The sequence below is a fragment of the Schistocerca nitens genome, chromosome 11 (genome assembly GCF_023898315.1).
Source record: "Schistocerca nitens isolate TAMUIC-IGC-003100 chromosome 11, iqSchNite1.1, whole genome shotgun sequence".
Lineage (NCBI taxonomy): Eukaryota > Metazoa > Arthropoda > Insecta > Orthoptera > Acrididae > Schistocerca > Schistocerca nitens.
Window position 1 is genome coordinate 80,559,593 of NC_064624.1, and position 25,165 is coordinate 80,584,757.

Genomic DNA, 25,165 nt, shown 5'->3' on the forward strand with positions numbered 1-25,165 from the left:
GTGCAACTGATGTCCCTTTCTCCAAAAATGTACTCAATGGGAGCGTAATGTTGCAACCACACACACAAGTTGACCTGCTGTGAGGAAAAAACGAGTTAGTACATTTCAACCATAAAAAAGGTCATTTTAAAGTTAACTTGATAAACCAAGATTCCAAAAGTTTAAAACAGAAAAGAATGCTTACCAAGGAAGGAAAATGTATCGTGCTACGCACCCTCCTCTCGCCCTGTGGTGCAACTGATGTCCCTTTCTCCAAAAATGTACTCAATGGGAGCGTAATGTTGCAACCACACACACATGTTGACCTGCTGTGAGGAAAAAACGAGTTAGTACATTTCAAACATAAAAAAGGTCATTTTAAAGTCAACTTGATAAACCAAGATTCCAAAAGTATAAATCAGAAAAGAATGCTTTCCAAGGAAGGAAAATGTATCGTGCTCCACACCCTCCTCCCGCCCTGTGGTGCAACTGATGTCCCTTTCTCCAAAAATGTACTCAATGGGAGCGTAATGTTGCAACCACACACACAAGTTGACCTGCTGTGAGGAAAAAACGAGTTAGTACGTTTCAAACATAAAAAAGGTCATTTTAAAGTCAACTTGATAAACCAAGATTCCAAAAGTATAAAACAGAAAAGAATGCTTACCAAGGAAGGAAAATGTATCGTGCTCCACACCCTCCTCCCGCCCTGTGGTGCAACTGATGTCCCTTTCTCCAAAAATGTACTCAATGGGAGCGTAATGTTGCAACCACACACACAAGTTGACCTGCTGTGAGGAAAAAACGAGTTAGTACGTTTCAAACATAAAAAAGGTCATTTTAAAGTCAACTTGATAAACCAAGATTCCAAAAGTATAAAACAGAAAAAAATGCTTACCAAGGAAGGAAAATGTATCGTGCTCAGCACCCTCCTTCCGCCCTGTGGTGCAACTGATGTCCCTTTCTCCAAAAATGTACTCAATGGGAGCGTAATGTTGCAACCACACACACAAGTTGACCTGCTGTGAGGAAAAAACGAGTTAGTACGTTTCAAACATAAAAAAGGTCATTTTAAAGTCAACTTGATAAACCAAGATTCCAAAAGTATAAAACAGAAAAAAATGCTTACCAAGGAAGGAAAATGTATCGTGCTCAGCACCCTCCTTCCGCCCTGTGGTGCAACTGATGTCCCTTTCTCCAAAAATGTACTCAATGGGAGCGTAATGTTGCAACCACACACACATGTTGACCTGCTGTGAGGAAAAAACGAGTTAGTACATTTCAAACATAAAAAAGGTCATTTTAAAGTCAACTTGATAAACCAAGATTCCAAAAGTATAAAACAGAAAAGAATGCTTACCAAGGAAGGAAAATGTATCGTGCTCCACACCCTCCTCCCGCCCTGTGGTGCAACTGATGTCCCTTTCTCCAAAAATGTACTCAATGGGAGCGTAATGTTGCAACCACACACACAAGTTGACCTGCTGTGAGGAAAAAACGAGTTAGTACGTTTCAAACATAAAAAAGGTCATTTTAAAGTCAACTTGATAAAAGTATAAAACAGAAAAGAATGCTTACCAAGGAAGGAAAATGTATCGTGCTCCACACCCTCCTCCCGCCCTGTGGTGCAACTGATGTCCCTTTCTCCAAAAATGTACTCAATGGGAGCGTAATGTTGCAACCACACACACAAGTTGACCTGCTGTGAGGAAAAAACGAGTTAGTACGTTTCAAACATAAAAAAGGTCATTTTAAAGTCAACTTGATAAACCAAGATTCCAAAAGTATAAAACAGAAAAGAATGCTTACCAAGGAAGGAAAATGTATCGTGCTCAGCACCCTCCTTCCGCCCTGTGGTGCAACTGATGTCCCTTTCTCCAAAAATGTACTCAATGGGAGCGTAATGTTGCAACCACACACACAAGTTGACCTGCTGTGAGGAAAAAACGAGTTAGTACGTTTCAAACATAAAAAAGGTCATTTTAAAGTCAACTTGATAAACCAAGATTCCAAAAGTATAAAACAGAAAAGAATGCTTACCAAGGAAGGAAAATGTATCGTGCTCAGCACCCTCCTTCCGCCCTGTGGTGCAACTGATGTCCCTTTCTCCAAAAATGTACTCAATGGGAGCATAATGTTGCAACCACACACACAAGTTGACCTGCTGTGAGGAAAAAACGAGTTAGTACATTTCAAACATGAAAAAGGTCATTTTAAAGTCAACTTGATAGACCAAGATTCCAAAAGTATAAAACAGAAAAAAATGCTTACCAAGGAAGGAAAATGTATCGTGCTCCGCACCCTCCTCCCGCCCTGTGGTGCAACTGATGTCCCTTTCTCCAAAAATGTACTCAATGGGAGCGTAATGTTGCAACCACACACACAAGTTGACCTGCTGTGAGGAAAAAACGAGTTAGTACATTTCAAACATAAAAAAGGTCATTTTAAAGTCAACTTGATAAACCAAGATTCCAAAAGTATAAAACAGAAAAGAATGCTTACCAAGGAAGGAAAATGTATCGTGCTCCGCACCCTCCTCCCGCCCTGTGGTGCAACTGATGTCCCTTTCTCCAAAAACGTACTCAATGGTAGCGTAATGTTGCAACCACACACACAAGTTGACCTGCTGTGAGGAAAAAACGAGTTAGTACATTTCAAACATAAAAAAGGTCATTTTAAAGTCAACTTGATAAACCAAGATTCCAAAAGTATAAAACAGAAAAGAATGCTTACCAAGGAAGGAAAATGTATCGTGCTCCGCACCCTCCTCCCGCCCTGTGGTGCAACTGATGTCCCTTTCTCCAAAAATGTAATCAATGGGATCGTAATGTTGCAACCACACACACAAGTTGACCTGCTGTGAGGAAAAAACGAGTTAGTACATTTCAAACATAAAAAAGGTCATTTTAAAGTCAACTAGACAAACCAAGATTCCAAAAGTATAAAACAGAAAAAAATGCTTACCAAGGAAGGAAAATGTATCGTGCTCCGCACCCTCCTCCCGCCCTGTGGTGCAACTGATGTCCCTTTCTCCAAAAATGTACTCAATGGGAGCGTAATGTTGCAACCACACACACAAGTTGACCTGCTGTGAGGAAAAAACGAGTTAGTACATTTCAAACATAAAAAAGGTCATTTTAAAGTCAACTTGTTAAACCAAGATTCCAAAAGTATAAAACAGAAAAGAATGCTTACGAAGGAAGGAAAATGTATCGTGCTCCGCACCCTCCTCCCGCCCTGTGGTGCAACTGATGTCCCTTTCTCCAAAAATGTACTCAATGGGAGCGTAATGTTGCAACCACACACACAAGTTGACCTGCTGTGAGGAAAAAACGAGTTAGTACATTTCAAACATAAAAAAGGTCATTTTAAAGTTAACTTGATAAACCAAGATTCCAAAAGTATAAAACAGAAAAGAATGCCTACCAAGGAAGGAAAATGTATCGTGCTCCGCACCCTCCTCCCGCCCTGTGGTGCAACTGATGTCCCTTTCTCCAAAAATGTACTCAATGGGAGCGTAATGTTGCAACCACACACACAAGTTGACCTGCTGTGAGGAAAAAACGAGTTAGTACATTTCAACCATAAAAAAGGTCATTTTAAAGTTAACTTGATAAACCAAGATTCCAAAAGTTTAAAACAGAAAAGAATGCTTACCAAGGAAGGAAAATGTATCGTGCTACGCACCCTCCTCTCGCCCTGTGGTGCAACTGATGTCCCTTTCTCCAAAAATGTACTCAATGGGAGCGTAATGTTGCAACCTCAAACACAAGTTGACCTGCTGTGAGGAAAAAACGAGTTAGTACATTTCAAACATAAAAAAGGTCATTTAAAGGCAACTTGATAAACCAAGATTCCAAAAGTATAAAACAGAAAAAAATGCTTACCAAGGAAGGAAAATGTATCGTGCTCCGCACCCTCCTCCCGCCCTGTGGTGCAACTGATGTCCCTTTCTCCAAAAATGTACTCAATGGGAGCGTAATGTTGCAACCACACACACAAGTTGACCTGCTGTGAGGAAAAAACGAGTTAGTACATTTCAAACATAAAAAAGGTCATTTTAAAGTCAACTTGATAAAATAAGATTCCAAAAGTATAAAACAGAAAAGAATGCTTACCAAGGAAGGAAAATGTATCGCGCTCGGCACCCACCTCCCGCCCTGTGGTGCAACTGATGTCCCTTTCTCCAAAAATGTACTCAATGGGTGCGTAATGTTGCAACCACACACACAAGTTGACCTGCTGTGAGGAAAAAACGAGTTAGTACATTTCAAACATAAAAAAGGTCATTTTAAAGTTAACTTGATAAACCAAGATTCCAAAAGTATAAAACAGAAAAGAATGCCTACCAAGGAAGGAAAATGTATCGTGCTCCGCACCCTCCTCCCGCCCTGTGGTGCAACTGATGTCCCTTTCTCCAAAAATGTACTCAATGGGAGCGTAATGTTGCAACCACACACACAAGTTGACCTGCTGTGAGGAAAAAACGAGTTAGTACATTTCAAACATAAAAAAGGTCATTTTAAAGTTAACTTGATAAACCAAGATTCCAAAAGTTTAAAACAGAAAAGAATGCTTACCAAGGAAGGAAAATGTATCGTGCTACGCACCCTCCTCTCGCCCTGTGGTGCAACTGATGTCCCTTTCTCCAAAAATGTACTCAATGGGAGCGTAATGTTGCAACCTCAAACACAAGTTGACCTGCTGTGAGGAAAAAACGAGTTAGTACATTTCAAACATAAAAAAGGTCATTTTAAAGTCAACTTGATAAACCAAGATTCCAAAAGTATAAAACAGAAAAAAATGCTTACCAAGGAAGGAAAATGTATCGTGCTCCGCACCCTCCTCCCGCCCTGTGGTGCAACTGATGTCCCTTTCCCCAAAAATGTAATCAATGGGAGCTTAATGTTGCAACCACACACACAAGTTGACCTGCTGTGAGGAAAAAACGAGTTAGTACATTTCAAACATAAAAAAGGTCATTTAAAGGCAACTTGATAAACCAAGATTCCAAAAGTATAAAACAGAAAAAAATGCTTACCAAGGAAGGAAAATGTATCTTGCTCCGCACCCTCCTCCCGCCCTGTGGTGCAACTGATGTCCCTTTCTCCAAAAATGTACTCAATGGGAGCGTAATGTTGCAACCACACACACAAGTTGACCTGCTGTGAGGAAAAAACGAGTTAGTACATTTCAAACATGGAAAAGGTCATTTTAAAGTCAACTTGATAAAACAAGATTCCAAAAGTATAAAACAGAAAAGAATGCTTACCAAGGAAGGAAAATGTATCGCGCTCGGCACCCACCTCCCGCCCTGTGGTGCAACTGATGTCCCTTTCTCCAAAAATGTACTCAATGGGTGCGTAATGTTGCAACCACACACACAAGTTGACCTGCTGTGAGGAAAAAAAGAGTTAGTACGTTTCAAACATAAAAAAGGTCATTTTAAAGTCAACTCGATAAACCAAGGTTCCAAAAGTATAAAACAGAAAAGAATGCTTACCAAGGAAGGAAAATGTATCGTGCTCCGCACCCTCCTTCCGCCCTGTGGTGCAACTGATGTCCCTTTCTCCAAAGATGTACTCAATGGGAGCGTAATGTTGCAACCCCACACACAAGTTGACCTGCTGTGAGGAAAAAACGAGTTAGTACATTTCAAACATAAAAAAGGTCATTTTAAAGTCAACTTGATGAACCAAGATTCCAAAAGTATAAAACAGAAAAAAATGCTTACCAAGGAAGGAAAATGTATCGTGCTCCGCACCCTCCTCCCGCCCTGTGGTGCAACTGATGTCCCTTTCTCCAATAATGTACTCAATGGGAGCGTAATGTTGCAACCACACACACAAGTTGACCTGCTGTGAGGAAAAAACGAGTTAGTACATTTCAAACATGGAAAAGGTCATTTTAAAGTCAACTTGATAAACCAAGATTCCAAAAGTATAAAACAGAAAAGAATGCTTACCAAGGAAGGAAAATGTATCGTGCTCCGCACCCTCCTCCCGCCCTGTGGTGCAACTGATGTCCCTTTCTCCAAAAATGTACTCAATGGGAGCGTAATGTTGCAACCACACACACAAGTTGACCTGCTGTGAGGAAAAAACGAGTTAGTACGTTTCAAACAAAAAAGAGGTCATTTTAAAGTCAACTTGATAAACCAAGATTCCAAAAGTATAAAACAGAAAAGAATGCTTACCAAGGAAGGAAAATGTATCGTGCTCTGCACCCTCCTTCCGCCCTGTGGTGCAACTGATGTCCCTTTCTCCAAAAATGTACTCAATGGGAGCGTAATGTTGCAACCACACACACAAGTTGTCCTGCTGTGAGGAAAAAACGAGTTAGTACATTTCAAACATGGAAAAGGTCATTTTAAAGTCAACTTGATAAACCAAGATTCCAAAAGTATAAAACAGAAAAGAATGCTTACCAAGGAAGGAAAATGTATCGTGCTCCGCACCCTCCTCCCGCCCTGTGGTGCAACTGATGTCCCTTTCTCCAAAAATGTACTCAATGGGAGCGTAATGTTGCAACCACACACACAAGTTGACCTGCTGTGAGGAAAAAACGAGTTAGTACGTTTCAAACAAAAAAGAGGTCATTTTAAAGTCAACTTGATAAACCAAGATTCCAAAAGTATAAAACAGAAAAGAATGCTTACCAAGGAAGGAAAATGTATCGTGCTCCGCACCCTCCTCCCGCCCTGTGGTGCAACTGATGTCCCTTTCTCCAAAAATGTACTCAATGGGAGCGTAATGTTGCAACCACACACACAAGTTGACCTGCTGTGAGGAAAAAACGAGTTAGTACATTTCAAACATAAAAAAGGTCATTTTAAAGTCAACTAGACAAACCAAGATTCCAAAAGTATAAAACAGAAAAGAATGCTTACGAAGGAAGGAAAATGTATCGTGCTCCGCACCCTCCTCCCGCCCTGTGGTGCAACTGATGTCCCTTTCTCCAAAAATGTACTCAATGGGAGCGTAATGTTGCAACCACACACACAAGTTGACCTGCTGTGAGGAAAAAACGAGTTAGTACATTTCAAACATAAAAAAGGTCATTTTAAAGTCAACTTGATAAACCAAGATTCCAAAAGTATAAAACAGAAAAGAATGCCTACCAAGGAAGGAAAATGTATCGTGCTCCGCACCCTCCTCCCGCCCTGTGGTGCAACTGATGTCCCTTTCTCCAAAAATGTACTCAATGGGAGCGTAATGTTGCAACCACACACACAAGTTGACCTGCTGTGAGGAAAAAACGAGTTAGTACATTTCAAACATAAAAAAGGTCATTTTAAAGTTAATTTGATAAACCAAGATTCCAAAAGTATAAAACAGAAAAGAATGCTTACCAAGGAAGGAAAATGTATCGTGCTCCGCACCCTCCTCCCGCCCTGTGGTGCAACTGATGTCCCTTTCTCCAAAAATGTACTCAATGGGAGCGTAATGTTGCAACCACACACACAAGTTGACCTGCTGTGAGGAAAAAACGAGTTAGTACATTTCAAACATAAAAAGGTCATTTTAAAGTCAACTTGATAAACCAAGATTCCAAAAGTATAAAACAGAAAAAAATGCTTACCAAGGAAGGAAAATGTATCGTGCTCCGCACCATCCTCCCGCCCTGTGGTGCAACTGATGTCCCTTTCCCCAAAAATGTACTCAATGGGAGCTTAATGTTGCAACCACACACACAAGTTGACCTGCTGTGAGGAAAAAACGAGTTAGTACATTTCAAACATAAAAAAGGTCATTTTAAAGTCAACTTGATAAACCAAGATTCCAAAAGTATAAAACAGAAAAGAATGCTTACCAAGGAAGGAAAATGTATCGTGCTCCGCACCCTCCTCCCGCCCTGTGGTGCAACTGATGTCCCTTTCTCCAAAAATGTACTCAATGGGAGCGTAATGTTGCAACCACACACACAAGTTGACCTGCTGTGAGGAAAAAACGAGTTAGTACATTTCAAACATAAAAAAGGTCATTTTAAAGTCAACTTGATAAACGAAGATTCCAAAAGTATAAAACAGAAAAGAATGCTTACCAAGGAAGGAAAATGTATCGTGCTCCGCACCCTCCTCCCGCCCTGTGGTGCAACTGATGTCCCCTTCTCCAAAAATGTACTCAATGGGAGCGTATAGTTGCAACCACACACACAAGTTGACCTGCTGTGAGGAAAAAACGAGTTAGTACATTTCAAACATAAAAAAGGTCATTTTAAAGTCAACTTGATAAACCAAGATTCCAAAAGAATAAAACAGAAAAGAATGCTTACGAAGGAAGGAAAATGTATCGTGCTCCGCACCCTTTTCCGCCCTGAGGTGCAACTGATGTCCCTTTCTCCAAAAATGTACTCAATGGGAGCGTAATGTTGCAACCACACACACAAGTTGACCTGCTGTGAGGAAAAAACGAGTTAGTACATTTCAAACATAAAAAAGGTCATTTTAAAGTCAACTTGATAAACCAAGATTCCAAAAGTATAAAACAGAAAAGAATGCTTACCAAGGAAGGAAAATGTATCGTGCTCTGCACCCTCCTTCCGCCCTGAGGTGCAACTGATGTCCCTTTCTCCAAAAATGTACTCAATGGGAGCGTAATGTTGCAACCACACACACAAGTTGACCTGCTGTGAGGAAAAAACGAGTTAGTACATTTCAAACATAAAAAAGGTCATTTTAAAGTCAACTTGATAAACCAAGATTCCAAAAGTATAAAACAGAAAAGAATGCTTACCAAGGAAGGAAAATGTATCGTGCTCCACACCCTCCTCCCGCCCTGTGGTGCAACTTATGTCCCTTTCTCCAAAAATGTACTCAATGGGAGCGTAATGTTGCAACCACACACACAAGTTAACCTGCTGTGAGGAAAAAACGAGTTAGTACATCTGAAACATAAAAAAGGTCATTTTAAAGTCAACTTGATAAACCAAGATTCCAAAAGTATAAAACAGAAAAGAATGCTTACCAAGGAAGGAAAATGTATCGTGCTCCGCACCCTCCTCCCGCCCTGTGGTGCAACTGATGTCCCTTTCTCCAAAAATGTACTCAATGGGAGCGTAATGTTGCAACCACACACACAAGTTGACCTGCTGTGAGGAAAAAACGAGTTAGTACATTTCAAACATAAAAAAGGTCATTTTAAAGTCAACTTGATAAACCAAGATTCCAAAAGTATAGAACAGAAAAGAATGCTTACCAAGGAAGGAAAATGTATCGTGCTCCGCACCCTCCTCCCGCCCTGTGGTGCAACTGATGTCCCTTTCTCCAAAAATGTACTCAATGGGAGCGTAATGTTGCAACCACACACACAAGTTGACCTGCTGTGAGGAAAAAACGAGTTAGTACATTTCAAACATAAAAAAGGTCATTTTAAAGTCAACTTGATAAACCAAGATTCCAAAAGTATAAAACAGAAAAAAATGCTTACCAAGGAAGGAAAATGTATCGTGCTCCGCACCCTCCTCCCGCCCTGTGGTGCAACTGATGTCCCTTTCTCCAAAAATGTACTCAATGGGAGCGTAATGTTGCAACCACACACACAAGTTGACCTGCTGTGAGGAAAAAACGAGTTAGTACATTTCAAACATAAAAAAGGTCATTATTTAAGTCAACTTGACAAACCAAGATTCCAAAAGTATAAAACAGAAAAAAATGCTTACCAAGGAAGGAAAATGTATCGTGATCCGCACCCTCCTCCCGCCCTGTGGTGCAACTGATGTCCCTTTCTCCAAAAATGTACTCAATGGGAGCGTAATGTTGCAACCACACACACAAGTTGACCTGCTGTGAGGAAAAAACGAGTTAGTACATTTCAAACATAAAAAAGGTCATTTTAAAGTCAACTTGATAAACCAAGATTCCAAAAGTATAAAACAGAAATAAAGCTCACCAAGGAAGGAGAATGTATCGTGCTCTGCACCCTCCTCCTGCCCTGTGGTGCATCTGATGTCCCTTTCTCCAAAAATGTACTCAATGGGAGCGTAATGTTGCAACCACACACACAAGTTGACCTGCTGTGAGGAAAAAACGAGTTAGTACATTTCAAACATAAAAAAGGTCATTTTAAATACAACTTGATAAACCAAGATTCCAAAAGTATAAAACAGAAAAAAATGCTTACCAAGGAAGGAAAATGTATCGTGCTCCACACCCTCCTCACGCCCTGTGGTGCAACTGATGTCCCTTTCTCCAAAAATGTACTCAATGGGAGCGTGATGTTGCAACCACACACACAAGTTGACCTGCTGTGAGGAAAAAACGAGTTAGTACATTTCAAACATAAAAAAGGTCATTTTAAAGTCAACTTGATAAATCAAGATTCCAAAAGTATAAAACAGAAAAAAATGCTTACCAAGGAAGGAAAATGTATCGTGCTCCACACCCTCCTCCCGCCCTGTGGTGCAACTGATGTCCCTTTCTCCAAAAATGTACTCAATGGGAGCGTAATGTTGCAACCACACACACAAGTTGACCTGCTGTGAGGAAAAAACGAGTTAGTACATTTCAAACATAAAAAAGGTCATTTTAAATACAACTTGATAAACCAAGATTCCAAAAGTATAAAACAGAAAAAAATGCTTACCAAGGAAGGAAAATGTATCGTGCTCCACACCCTCCTCACGCCCTGTGGTGCAACTGATGTCCCTTTCTCCAAAAATGTACTCAATGGGAGCGTGATGTTGCAACCACACACACAAGTTGACCTGCTGTGAGGAAAAAACGAGTTAGTACATTTCAAACATAAAAAAGGTCATTTTAAAGTCAACTTGATAAATCAAGATTCCAAAAGTATAAAACAGAAAAGAATGCTTACCAAGGAAGGAAAATGTATCGTGCTCCACACCCTCCTCCCGCCCTGTGGTGCAACTGATGTCCCTTTCTCCAAAAATGTACTCAATGCGAGCGTAATGTTGCAACCACACACACAAGTTGACCTACTGTGAGGAAAAAACGAGTTAGTACATTTCAAACATAAAAAAGGTCATTTTAAAGTCATTTTGATAAACCAAGATTCCAAAAGTATAAAACAGAAAAGAATGCTTACCAAGGAAGGAAAATGTATCGTGCTCCGCACCCTCCTCCCACCCTGTGGTGCAACTGATGTCCCTTTCTCCAAAAATGTACTCAATGGGAGCGTATAGTTGCAACCACACACACAAGTTGACCTGCTGTGAGGAAAAAACGAGTTAGTACATTTCAAACATAAAAAAGGTCATTTTAAAGTCAACTAGATAAACCAAGATTCCAAAAGTATAAAACAGAAATAATGCTCACCAAGGAAGGAGAATGTATCGCGCTCTGCACCCTCCTCCCGCCCTGTGGTGCAACTGATGTCCCTTTCTCCAAAAATGTACTCAATGGGAGCGTAATGTTGCAACCACACACACAAGTTGACCTGCTGTGAGGAAAAAACGAGTTAGTACATTTCAAACATAAAAAAGGTCATTTTAAAGTAAACTTGATAAATCAAGATTCCAAAAGTATAAAACAGAAAAGAATGCTTACCAAGGAAGGAAAATGTATCGTGCTCCGCACCCTCCTCCCACCCTGTGGTGCAACTGATGTCCCTTTCTCCAAAAATGTACTCAATGGGAGCGTATAGTTGCAACCACACACACAAGTTGACCTGCTGTGAGGAAAAAACGAGTTAGTACATTTCAAACATAAAAAAGGTCATTTTAAAGTCAACTTGATAAACCAAGATTCCAAAAGTATAAAACAGAAATAATGCTCACCAAGGAAGGAGAATGTATCGCGCTCTGCACACTCCTCCCGCCCTGTGGTGCAACTGATGTCCCTTTCTCCAAAAATGTACTCAATGCGAGTGTAATGTTGCAACCACACACACAAGTTGACCTGCTGTGAGGAAAAAACGAGTTAGTACATTTCAAACATAAAAAAGGTCATTTTAAAGACAACTTGATAAACCAAGATTCCAAAAGTATAAAACAGAAAAGAATGCTTACCAAGGAAGGAAAATGTATCGTGCTCCGCACCCTTTTCCGCCCTGAGGTGCAACTGATGTCCCTTTCTCCAAAAATGTACTCAATGGGAGCGTAATGTTGCAACCACACACACAAGTTGACCTGCTGTGAGGAAAAAACGAGTTAGTACATTTCAAACATAAAAAAGGTCATTTTAAAGTCAACTTGATAAACCAAGATTCCAAAAGTATAAAACAGAAAAGAATGCTTACCAAGGAAGGAAAATGTATCGTGCTCTGCACCCTCCTTCCGCCCTGAGGTGCAACTGATGTCCCTTTCTCCAAAAATGTACTCAATGGGAGCGTAATGTTGCAACCACACACACAAGTTGACCTGCTGTGAGGAAAAAACGAGTTAGTACATTTCAAACATAAAAAAGGTCATTTTAAAGTCAACTTGATAATCCAAGATTCCAAAAGTATAAAACAGAAAAGAATGCTTACCAAGGAAGGAAAATGTATCGTGCTCCACACCCTCCTCCCGCCCTGTGGTGCAACTTATGTCCCTTTCTCCAAAAATGTACTCAATGGGAGCGTAATGTTGCAACCACACACACAAGTTGACCTGCTGTGAGGAAAAAACGAGTTAGTACATCTCAAACATAAAAAAGGTCATTTTAAAGTCAACTTGATAAACCAAGATTCCAAAAGTATAAAACAGAAAAGAATGTTTACCAAGGAAAGAAAATATATCCTGCTCCGCACCCTCCTCCCGCCCTGTGCTGCAACTGATATCGCTTTCTCCAAAAATGTACTCAATGGGAGCGTAATGTTGCAACCACACACACAAGTTGACCTGCTGTGAGGAAAAAACGAGTTAGTACATTTCAAACATAAAAAAGGTCATTTTAAAGTCAACTTGATAAACCAAGATTCCAAAAGTATAAAACAGAAAAAAATGCTTACCAAGGAAGGAAAATGTATCGTGCTCCACACCCTCCTCCCGCCCTGTGGTGCAACTTATGTCCCTTTCTCCAAAAATGTACTCAATGGGAGCGTAATGTTGCAACCACACACACAAGTTGACCTGCTGTGAGGAAAAAACGAGTTAGTACATTTCAAACATAAAAAAGGTCATTTTAAAGTCAACTTGATAAACCAAGATTCCAAAAGTATAAAACAGAAAAGAATGCTTACCAAGGAAGGAAAATGTATCGTGCTCCGCACCCTCCTCCCGCCCTGTGGTGCAACTGATGTCCCTTTCTCCAAAAATGTACTCAATGGGAGCGTAATGTTGCAACCACACACACAAGTTGACCTGCTGTGAGGAAAAAACGAGTTAGTACATTTCAAACATAAAAAAGGTCATTTTAAAGTCAACTTGATAAACCAAGATTCCAAAAGTATAAAACAGAAAAGAATGCTTACCAAGGAAGGAAAATGTATCGTGCTCCACACCCTCCTCCCGCCCTGTGGTGCAACTGATGTCCCTTTCTCCAAAAATGTACTCAATGGGAGCGTAATGTTGCAACCACACACACAAGTTGACCTGCTGTGAGGAAAAAACGAGTTAGTACATTTCAAACATAAAAAAGGTCATTTTAAAGTCAACTTGATAAACCAAGATTCCAAAAGTATAAAAGAGAAAAGAATGCTTACCAAGGAAGGAAAATGTATCGTGCTCCACACCCTCCTCCCGCCCTGTGGTGCAACTTATGTCCCTTTCTCCAAAAATGTACTCAATGGGAGCGTAATGTTGCAACCACACACACAAGTTGACCTGCTGTGAGGAAAAAACGAGTTAGTACATTTCAAACATAAAAAAGGTCATTTGAAAGTCAACTTGATAAACCAAGATTCCAAAAGTATAAAACAGAAAAGAATGCTTACCAAGGAAGGAAAATGTATCGTGCTCTGCACCCTCCTTCCGCCCTGAGGTGCAACTGATGTCCCTTTCTCCAAAAATGTACTCAATGGGAGCGTAATGTTGCAACCACACACACAAGTTGACCTGCTGTGAGGAAAAAACGAGTTAGTACATTTCAAACATAAAAAAGGTCATTTTAAAGTCAACTTGATAAACCAAGATTCCAAAAGTATAAAACAGAAAAAAATGCTTACCAAGGAAGGAAAATATATCGTGCTCCACACCCTCCTCCCGCCCTGTGGTGCAACTTATGTCCCTTTCTCCAAAAATGTACTCAATGGGAGCGTTATGTTGCAACCACACACACAAGTTGACCTGCTGTGAGGAAAAACGAGTTAGTACATTTCGAACATAAAAAAGGTCATTTTAAAGTCAACTTGATAAACCAAGATTCCAAAAGTATAAAAGAGAAAAGAATGCTTACCAAGGAAGGAAAATGTATCGTGCTCCACACCCTCCTCCCGCCCTGTGGTGCAACTTATGTCCCTCTCTCCAAAAATGTACTCAATGGGAGCGTAATGTTGCAACCACACACACAAGTTGACCTGCTGTGAGGAAAAAACGAGTTAGTACATTTCAAACATAAAAAAGGTCATTTTAAAGTCAACTTGATAAACCAAGATTCCAAAAGTATAAAACAGAAAAGAATGCTTACCAAGGAAGGAAAATGTATCGTGCTCTGCACCCTCCTTCCGCCCTGAGGTGCAACTGATGTCCCTTTCTCCAAAAATGTACTCAATGGGAGCGTAATGTTGCAACCACACACACAAGTTGACCTGCTGTGAGGAAAAAACGAGTTAGTACATTTCAAAAATAAAAAAGGTCATTTTAAAGTCAACTTGATAAACCAAGATTCCAAAAGTATAAAACAGAAAAGAATGCTTACCAGGGAAGGAAAATGTATCGTGCTCCGCACCCTCCTCCCGCCCTGTGGTGCAACTGATGTCCCTTTCTCCAAAAATGTACTCAATGGGAGCGTAATGTTGCAACCACACACACAAGTTGACCTGCTGTGAGGAAAAACGAGTTAGTACATTTCGAACATAAAAAAGGTCATTTTAAAGTCAACTTGATAAACCAAGATTTCAAAAGTATAAAACAGAAAAAAATGCTTACCAAGGAAGGAAAATGTATCGTGCTCCGCACCCTCCTCCCGCCCTGTGGTGCAACTGATGTCCCTTTCTCCAAAAATGTACTCAATGGGAGCGTAATGTTGCAACCACACACACAAGTTGGGCTGCTGTGAGGAAAAAACGAGTTAGTACATTTCAAACATAAAAAAGGTCATTTTAAAGTCAACTTGATAAACCAAGATTCCAAAAGTATAAAACAGAAAAGAATGCTTACCAAGGAAGGAAAATGTATCGTGCTCCACACCCTCCTCCCGCCCTGTGGTGCAACTGATGTCCCTTTCTCCAAAAATGTACTCAATGGGAGCGTAATGTTGCAACCACACACACAAGTTGACCTGCTGTGAGGAAAAAACGAGTTAGCACATTTCAAACATAAAAAAGGTCATTTTAAAGTCAACTTGATAAACCAAGATTCCAAAAGTATAAAACAGAAAAGAATGCTTACCAAGGAAGGAAAATGTATCGTGCTCCGCACCCTCCTCCCGCCCTGTGGTGCAACTGATGTCCCTTTCTCCAAAAATGTACTCAATGGGAGCGTAATGTTGCAACCACACACACAAGTTGACCTGCTGTGAGGAAAAAACGAGTTAGCACATTTCAAACATAAAAAAGGTCATTTTAAAGTCAACTTGATAAACCAAGATTCCAAAAGTATAAAACAGAAAAGAATGCTTACCAAGGAAGGAAAATGTATCGTGCTCCGCACCCTCCTCCCGCCCTGTGGTGCAACTGATGTCCCTTTCTCCAAAAATGTACTCAATGGGAGCGTAATGTTGCAACCACACACACAAGTTGACCTGCTGTGAGGAAAAAACGAGTTAGTACATTTCAAACATAAAAAAGGTCATTTTAAAGTCAACTTGACAAACCAAGATTCCAAAAGTATAAAACAGAAAAAAATGCTTACCAATGAAGGAAAATGTATCGTGCTCCGCACCCTCCTCCCGCCCTGTGGTGCAACTGATGTCCCTTTCTCCAAAAATGTACTCAATGGGAGCGTAATGTTGCAACCACACACACAAGTTGACCTGCTGTGAGGAAAAAACGAGTTAGTACATTCCAAACATAAAAAAGGTCATTTTAAAGTCAACTTGATAAACCAAGATTCCAAAAGTATAAAACAGAAAAAAATGCTTACCAAGGAAGGAAAATGTATCGTGCTCCGCACCCTCCTCCCGCCCTGTGGTGCAACTGATGTCCCTTTCTCCAAAAATGTACTCAATGGGAGCGTAATGTTGCAACCACACACACAAGTTGACCTGCTGTGAGGAAAAAACGAGTTAGCACATTTCAAACATAAAAAAGGTCATTTTAAAGTCAACTTGATAAACCAAGATTCCAAAAGTATAAAACAGAAAAGAATGCTTACCAAGGAAGGAAAATGTATCGTGCTCCGCACCCTCCTCCCGCCCTGTGGTGCAACTGATGTCCCTTTCTCCAAAAATGTACTCAATGGGAGCGTAATGTTGCAACCACACACACAAGTTGACCTGCTGTGAGGAAAAAACGAGTTAGTACATTTCAAACATAAAAAAGGTCATTTTAAAGTCAACTTGACAAACCAAGATTCCAAAAGTATAAAACAGAAAAAAATGCTTACCAATGAAGGAAAATGTATCGTGCTCCGCACCCTCCTCCCGCCCTGTGGTGCAACTGATGTCCCTTTCTCCAAAAATGTACTCAATGGGAGCGTAATGTTGCAACCACACACACAAGTTGACCTGCTGTGAGGAAAAAACGAGTTAGTACATTCCAAACATAAAAAAGGTCATTTTAAAGTCAACTTGATAAACCAAGATTCCAAAAGTATAGAACAGAAAAGAATGCTTACCAAGGAAGGAAAATGTATCGTGCTTCGCACCCTCCTCCCGCCCTGTGGTGCAACTGATGTCCCTTTCTCCAAAAATGTACTCAATGGGAGCGTAATGTTGCAACCACACACACAAGTTGACCTGCTGTGAGGAAAAAACGAGTTAGTACATTTCAAACATAAAAAAGGTCATTTTAAAGTCAACTTGATAAACCAAGATTCCAAAAGTATAAAACAGAAAAGAATGCTTACCAAGGAAGGAAAATGTATCGTGCTCTGCACCCTCCTTCCGCCCTGAGGTGCAACTGATGTCCCTTTCTCCAAAAATGTACTCAATGGGAGCGTAATGTTGCAACCACACACAGAAGTTGACCTGCTGTGAGGAAAAAACGATTTAGTACATTTCAAAAATAAAAAAGGTCATTTTAAAGTCAACTTGATAAACCAAGATTCCAAAAGTATAAAACAGAAAAGAATGCTTACCAGGGAAGGAAAATGTATCGTGCTCCGCACCCTCCTCCCGCCCTGTGGTGCAACTGATGTCCCTTTCTCCAAAAATGTACTCAATGGGAGCGTAATGTTGCAACCACACACACAAGTTGACCTGCTGTGAGGAAAAACGAGTTAGTACATTTCGAACATAAAAAAGGTCATTTTAAAGTCAACTTGATAAACCAAGATTCCAAAAGTATAAAACAGAAAAAAATGCTTACCAAGGAAGGAAAATGTATCGTGCTCCGCACCCTCCTCCCGCCCTGTGGTGCAACTGATGTCCCTTTCTCCAAAAATGTACTCAATGGGAGCGTAATGTTGCAACCACACACACAAGTTGACCTGCTGTGAGGAAAAAACGAGTTAGTACATTCCAAACATAAAAAAGGTCATTTTAAAGTCAACTTGATAAACCAAGATTCCAAAAGTATAGAACAGAAAAGAATGCTTACCAAGGAAGGAAAATGTATCGTGCTTCGCACCCTCCTCCCGCCCTGTGGTGCAACTGATGTCCCTTTCTCCAAAAATGTACTCAATGGGAGCGTAATGTTGCAACCACACACACAAGTTGACCTGCTGTGAGGAAAAAACGAGTTAGTACATTTCAAACATAAAAAAGGTCATTTTAAAGTCAACTTGATAAACCAAGATTCCAAAAGTATAAAACAGAAAAAAATGCTTACCAAGGAAGGAAAATGTATCGTGCTCCACACCCTCCTCCCGCCCTGTGGTGCAACTGATGTCCCTTTCTCCAAAAATGTACTCAATGGGAGCGTAATGTTGCAACCACACACACAAGTTGAACTGCTGTGAGGAAAAAACGAGTTAGTACATTTCAAACATAAAAAACGTCATTTTAAAGTCAACTAGATAAATCAAGATTCCAAAAGTATATAACAGAAAAAAATGCTTACCAAGGAAGGAAAATGTATCGTGCTCCACACCCTCCTCCCGCCCTGTGGTGCAACTGATGTCCCTTTCTCCAAAAATGTACTCAATGGGAGCGTAATGTTGCAACCACACACACAAGTTGACCTGCTGTGAGGAAAAATCGAGTTAGTACATTTCAAACATAAAAAAGGTCATTTTAAAGTCAACTTGATAAACCAAGATTTGAAAAGTATAAAACAGAAATAATGCTCACCAAGGAAGGAGAATGTAACGCGCTCTGCACCCTCCTCCCGCCCTGTGGTGCAACTGATGTCCCTTTCTCCAAAAATGTACTCAATTGGAGCGTAATGTTGCAACCATACACACAAGTTGACCTGCTGTGAGGAAAAAACGAGTTGGTGCATTTCAAACATAAAAAAGGTCATTTTAAAGTCAACTTGATAAACCAAGATTCCAAAAGTATAAAACAGAAAAAAATGCTTACCAAGGAAGGAAAATGTATCGTGCTCCACACCCTCCTCCCGCCCTGTGGTGCAACTGATGTCCCTTTCTCCAAAAATGTACTCAATGGGAGCGTAATGTTGCAACCACACACACAAGTTGACCTGCTGTGAGGAAAAAACGAGTTAGTACATTTCAAACATAAAAAAGGTCATTTTAAAGTAAACTTGATAAACCAAGATTCCAAAAGTATAAAACAGAAATAATGCTCACCAAGGAAGGAGAATGTATCGCGCTCTGCACCCTCCTCCCGCCCTGTGGTGCAACTGATGTCCCTTTCTCCAAAAATGTACTCAATGGGAGCGTAATGTTGCAACCACACACACAAGTTGACCTGCTGTGAGGAAAAAACGAGTTAGTACATTTCAAACATAAAAAAGGTCATTTTAAAGTCAACTTGATAAACCAAGATTCCTAAAGTATAAAACAGAAAAAAATGCTTACCAAGGAAGGAAAATGTATCGTGCTCCACACCCTCCTCCCGCCCTGTGGTGCAACTGATGTCCCTTTCTCCAAAAATGTACTCAATGGGAGCGTAATGTTGCAACCACACACACAAGTTGACCTGCTGTGAGGAAAAAACGAGTTAGTACATTCCAAACATAAAAAAGGTCATTTTAAAGTCAACTTGATAAACCAAGATTCCAAAAGTATAGAACAGAAAAGAATGCTTACCAAGGAAGGAAAATGTATCGTGCTTCGCACCCTCCTCCCGCCCTGTGGTGCAACTGATGTCCCTTTCTCCAAAAATGTACTCAATGGGAGCGTAATGTTGCAACCACACACACAAGTTGACCTGCTGTGAGGAAAAAACGAGTTAGTACATTTCAAACATAAAAAAGGTCATTTTAAAGTCAACTTGATAAACCAAGATTCCAAAAGTATAAAACAGAAAAAAATGCTTACCAAGGAAGGAAAATGTATCGTGCTCCACACCCTCCTCCCGCCCTGTGGTGCAACTGATGTCCCTTTCTCCAAAAATGTACTCAATGGGAGCGTAATGTTGCAACCACACACACAAGTTGACCTGCTGTGAGGAAAAAACGAGTTAGTACATTTCAAAAATAAAAAAGGTCATTTTAAAGTCAACTTGATAAACCAAGATTCCAAAAGTATAAAACAGAAAAGAATGCTTACCAGGGAAGGAAAATGTATCGTGCTCCGCACCCTCCTCCCGCCCTGTGGTGCAACTGATGTCCCTTTCTCCAAAAATGTACTCAATGGGAGCGTAATGTTGCAACCACACACACAAGTTGACCTGCTGTGAGGAAAAACGAGTTAGTACATTTCGAACATAAAAAAGGTCATTTTAAAGTCAACTTGATAAACCAAGATTTCAAAAGTATAAAACAGAAAAAAATGCTTACCAAGGAAGGAAAATGTATCGTGCTCCGCACCCTCCTCCCGCCCTGTGGTGCAACTGATGTCCCTTTCTCCAAAAATGTACTCAATGGGAGCGTAATGTTGCAACCACACACACAAGTTGGGCTGCTGTGAGGAAAAAACGAGTTAGTACATTTCAAACATAAAAAAGGTCATTTTAAAGTCAACTTGATAAACCAAGATTCCAAAAGTATAAAACAGAAAAGAATGCTTACCAAGGAAGGAAAATGTATCGTGCTCCACACCCTCCTCCCGCCCTGTGGTGCAACTGATGTCCCTTTCTCCAAAAATGTACTCAATGGGAGCGTAATGTTGCAACCACACACACAAGTTGACCTGCTGTGAGGAAAAAACGAGTTAGCACATTTCAAACATAAAAAAGGTCATTTTAAAGTCAACTTGATAAACCAAGATTCCAAAAGTATAAAACAGAAAAGAATGCTTACCAAGGAAGGAAAATGTATCGTGCTCCGCACCCTCCTCCCGCCCTGTGGTGCAACTGATGTCCCTTTCTCCAAAAATGTACTCAATGGGAGCGTAATGTTGCAACCACACACACAAGTTGACCTGCTGTGAGGAAAAAACGAGTTAGCACATTTCAAACATAAAAAAGGTCATTTTAAAGTCAACTTGATAAACCAAGATTCCAAAAGTATAAAACAGAAAAGAATGCTTACCAAGGAAGGAAAATGTATCGTGCTCCGCACCCTCCTCCCGCCCTGTGGTGCAACTGATGTCCCTTTCTCCAAAAATGTACTCAATGGGAGCGTAATGTTGCAACCACACACACAAGTTGACCTGCTGTGAGGAAAAAACGAGTTAGTACATTTCAAACATAAAAAAGGTCATTTTAAAGTCAACTTGACAAACCAAGATTCCAAAAGTATAAAACAGAAAAAAATGCTTACCAATGAAGGAAAATGTATCGTGCTCCGCACCCTCCTCCCGCCCTGTGGTGCAACTGATGTCCCTTTCTCCAAAAATGTACTCAATGGGAGCGTAATGTTGCAACCACACACACAAGTTGACCTGCTGTGAGGAAAAAACGAGTTAGTACATTCCAAACATAAAAAAGGTCATTTTAAAGTCAACTTGATAAACCAAGATTCCAAAAGTATAAAACAGAAAAAAATGCTTACCAAGGAAGGAAAATGTATCGTGCTCCGCACCCTCCTCCCGCCCTGTGGTGCAACTGATGTCCCTTTCTCCAAAAATGTACTCAATGGGAGCGTAATGTTGCAACCACACACACAAGTTGACCTGCTGTGAGGAAAAAACGAGTTAGCACATTTCAAACATAAAAAAGGTCATTTTAAAGTCAACTTGATAAACCAAGATTCCAAAAGTATAAAACAGAAAAGAATGCTTACCAAGGAAGGAAAATGTATCGTGCTCCGCACCCTCCTCCCGCCCTGTGGTGCAACTGATGTCCCTTTCTCCAAAAATGTACTCAATGGGAGCGTAATGTTGCAACCACACACACAAGTTGACCTGCTGTGAGGAAAAAACGAGTTAGTACATTTCAAACATAAAAAAGGTCATTTTAAAGTCAACTTGACAAACCAAGATTCCAAAAGTATAAAACAGAAAAAAATGCTTACCAATGAAGGAAAATGTATCGTGCTCCGCACCCTCCTCCCGCCCTGTGGTGCAACTGATGTCCCTTTCTCCAAAAATGTACTCAATGGGAGCGTAGTGTTGCAACCACACACACAAGTTGACCTGCTGTGAGGAAAAAACGAGTTAGTACATTCCAAACATAAAAAAGGTCATTTTAAAGTCAACTTGATAAACCAAGATTCCAAAAGTATAGAACAGAAAAGAATGCTTACCAAGGAAGGAAAATGTATCGTGCTTCGCACCCTCCTCCCGCCCTGTGGTGCAACTGATGTCCCTTTCTCCAAAAATGTACTCAATGGGAGCGTAATGTTGCAACCACACACACAAGTTGACCTGCTGTGAGGAAAAAACGAGTTAGTACATTTCAAACATAAAAAAGGTCATTTTAAAGTCAACTTGATAAACCAAGATTCCAAAAGTATAAAACAGAAAAGAATGCTTACCAAGGAAGGAAAATGTATCGTGCTCTGCACCCTCCTTCCGCCCTGAGGTGCAACTGATGTCCCTTTCTCCAAAAATGTACTCAATGGGAGCGTAATGTTGCAACCACACACAGAAGTTGACCTGCTGTGAGGAAAAAACGATTTAGTACATTTCAAAAATAAAAAAGGTCATTTTAAAGTCAACTTGATAAACCAAGATTCCAAAAGTATAAAACAGAAAAGAATGCTTACCAGGGAAGGAAAATGTATCGTGCTCCGCACCCTCCTCCCGCCCTGTGGTGCAACTGATGTCCCTTTCTCCAAAAATGTACTCAATGGGAGCGTAATGTTGCAACCACACACACAAGTTGACCTGCTGTGAGGAAAAACGAGTTAGTACATTTCGAACATAAAAAAGGTCATTTTAAAGTCAACTTGATAAACCAAGATTCCAAAAGTATAAAACAGAAAAAAATGCTTACCAAGGAAGGAAAATGTATCGTGCTCCGCACCCTCCTCCCGCCCTGTGGTGCAACTGATGTCCCTTTCTCCAAAAATGTACTCAATGGGAGCGTAATGTTGCAACCACACACACAAGTTGACCTGCTGTGAGGAAAAAACGAGTTAGTACATTCCAAACATAAAAAAGGTCATTTTAAAGTCAACTTGATAAACCAAGATTCCAAAAGTATAGAACAGAAAAGAATGCTTACCAAGGAAGGAAAATGTATCGTGCTTCGCACCCTCCTCCCGCCCTGTGGTGCAACTGATGTCCCTTTCTCCAAAAATGTACTCAATGGGAGCGTAATGTTGCAACCACACACACAAGTTGACCTGCTGTGAGGAAAAAACGAGTTAGTACATTTCAAACATAAAAAAGGTCATTTTAAAGTCAACTTGATAAACCAAGATTCCAAAAGTATAAAACAGAAAAAAATGCTTACCAAGGAAGGAAAATGTATCGTGCTCCACACCCTCCTCCCGCCCTGTGGTGCAACTGATGTCCCTTTCTCCAAAAATGTACTCAATGGGAGCGTAATGTTGCAACCACACACACAAGTTGAACTGCTGTGAGGAAAAAACGAGTTAGTACATTTCAAACATAAAAAACGTCATTTTAAAGTCAACTAGATAAATCAAGATTCCAAAAGTATATAACAGAAAAAAATGCTTACCAAGGAAGGAAAATGTATCGTGCTCCACACCCTCCTCCCGCCCTGTGGTGCAACTGATGTCCCTTTCTCCAAAAATGTACTCAATGGGAGCGTAATGTTGCAACCACACACACAAGTTGACCTGCTGTGAGGAAAAATCGAGTTAGTACATTTCAAACATAAAAAAGGTCATTTTAAAGTCAACTTGATAAACCAAGATTTGAAAAGTATAAAACAGAAATAATGCTCACCAAGGAAGGAGAATGTAACGCGCTCTGCACCCTCCTCCCGCCCTGTGGTGCAACTGATGTCCCTTTCTCCAAAAATGTACTCAATTGGAGCGTAATGTTGCAACCATACACACAAGTTGACCTGCTGTGAGGAAAAAACGAGTTGGTGCATTTCAAACATAAAAAAGGTCATTTTAAAGTCAACTTGATAAACCAAGATTCCAAAAGTATAAAACAGAAAAAAATGCTTACCAAGGAAGGAAAATGTATCGTGCTCCACACCCTCCTCCCGCCCTGTGGTGCAACTGATGTCCCTTTCTCCAAAAATGTACTCAATGGGAGCGTAATGTTGCAACCACACACACAAGTTGACCTGCTGTGAGGAAAAAACGAGTTAGTACATTTCAAACATAAAAAAGGTCATTTTAAAGTAAACTTGATAAACCAAGATTCCAAAAGTATAAAACAGAAATAATGCTCACCAAGGAAGGAGAATGTATCGCGCTCTGCACCCTCCTCCCGCCCTGTGGTGCAACTGATGTCCCTTTCTCCAAAAATGTACTCAATGGGAGCGTAATGTTGCAACCACACACACAAGTTGACCTGCTGTGAGGAAAAAACGAGTTAGTACATTTCAAACATAAAAAAGGTCATTTTAAAGTCAACTTGATAAACCAAGATTCCTAAAGTATAAAACAGAAAAAAATGCTTACCAAGGAAGGAAAATGTATCGTGCTCCACACCCTCCTCCCGCCCTGTGGTGCAACTGATGTCCCTTTCTCCAAAAATGTACTCAATGGGAGCGTAATGTTGCAACCACACACACAAGTTGACCTGCTGTGAGGAAAAAACGAGTTAGTACATTTCAAACATAAAAAAGGTCATTTTAAAGTCAACTTGATAAACCAAGATTCCAAAAGTATAAAACAGAAATAATGCTCACCAAGGAAGGAGAATGTATCGCGCTCTGCACCCTCCTCACGCCCTGTGGTGCAACTGATGTCCCTTTCTCCAAAAATGTACTCAATGGGAGCGTAATGTTGCAACCACACACACAAGTTGACCTGCTGTGAGGAAAAAACGAGTTAGTACATTTCAAACATAAAAAAGGTCATTTTAAAGTCAACTTGACAAACCAAGATTCCAAAAGTATAAAACAGAAAAAAATGCTTACCAATGAAGGAAAATGTATCGTGCTCCGCACCCTCCTCCCGCCCTGTGGTGCAACTGATGTCCCTTTCTCCAAAAATGTACTCAATGGGAGCGTAATGTTGCAACCACACACACAAGTTGACCTGCTGTGAGCAAAAAACGAGTTAGTACATTTCAAACATAAAAAAGGTCATTTTAAAGTCAACTTGATAAACCAAGATTCCAAAAGTATAGAACAGAAAAGAATGCTTACCAAGGAAGGAAAATGTATCGTGCTTCGCACCCTCCTCCCGCCCTGTGGTGCAACTGATGTCCCTTTCTCCAAAAATGTACTCAATGGGAGCGTAATGTTGCAACCACACACACAAGTTGACCTGCTGTGAGGAAAAAACGAGTTAGTACATTTCAAACATAAAAAAGGTCATTTTAAAGTCAACTTGATAAACCAAGGTTCCAAAAGTATAAAACAGAAAAAAATGCTTACCAAGGAAGGAAAATGTATCGTGCTCCACACCCTCCTCCCGCCCTGTGGTGCAACTGATGTCCC